This window comes from Xenopus laevis, chromosome 4L (genome assembly GCF_017654675.1).
Source record: "Xenopus laevis strain J_2021 chromosome 4L, Xenopus_laevis_v10.1, whole genome shotgun sequence".
Taxonomy (NCBI): Eukaryota; Metazoa; Chordata; class Amphibia; order Anura; family Pipidae; genus Xenopus; species Xenopus laevis.
In genome coordinates this window covers 121,876,892-121,877,868 of record NC_054377.1, presented here as the reverse complement: position 1 = coordinate 121,877,868, position 977 = coordinate 121,876,892, and positions in this window count along the sequence as shown.

Sequence of the window (977 nt, the reverse complement as noted above, 5' to 3'; positions counted from 1 at the left end):
GCACTGTCTGTATTTTTTGCCAGGTATTTACAAAGTTGATTTGGTAATATAGTAACTGTATATGCAAGTCCATGCCTGATGTGTTACTGTTTCATTATATACTTGGACAACATACAGTATGTACAGAGTGTTATCTGTCTTGACAGTCCAAAGCCAACCGTACAACAAATATTCTGCCAGCCTTGGAAATTAAAGAGTGACCTTTTTAATGGGCCGGTATGGTTTTCAATTTGGTAAGCAAATACAGTGCAAGAGAGAGAATACAATCTGTGAAATATAATAAAAGTCAAAAAGTGATAAAAAAAAGTTGATTAATAAGAATAATAGCATTTTAAAATGCAATAGTCTTCCTTATTGTTAATGCATTGCAAATTCTGCTTTAAAGTGGCGTATTCTTTGGAGCAAACATAACTTTTTCAGTAAGAAGTTTTATTACAAAACTGTGCACTGGCACAAACTATAAAATCCGCAAACTTTCTTCCACTGTCGAAGTGGTTGCTAAACAGTTTCTGAGTCCGCAAAAACAAAAGAATTCGTTTGAGCAAATATTTTTTACCTGTAAAAATATTTGCAAGTATTTTTACCTGTTACAGACTTTTATTACATTCCCCAGTATAACGATTTTCTCCTTGTTTTAAGGCAGTGATCCCCAACCAGTAGCTCGTGAGCAACATATTGCTCTCCAATACCTTGGAAGTTGCTCTCAGGGGCCTTAAAGTAGGTGCTTATTTTTGAATTGGAAGCAAGTTTTAATTGCTTAAAAACTAGGTATAGAGCCTCCTATAGGCTGCCAGTCCACATAGGGGCTAACAAACAGCCAATCACAGCCCTTATTTGGCACCCCAAGGGACTTTTTCATACTTGTGTTGCTCCACAACTCTTTTTACATTTGAATGTGGCTTACGAGTAAAAAAGGTTGGGGACCCCTGTTCTAAGAGGTTCAGCCAATTTGGAACATGTGTACTGTATTTGTTCAG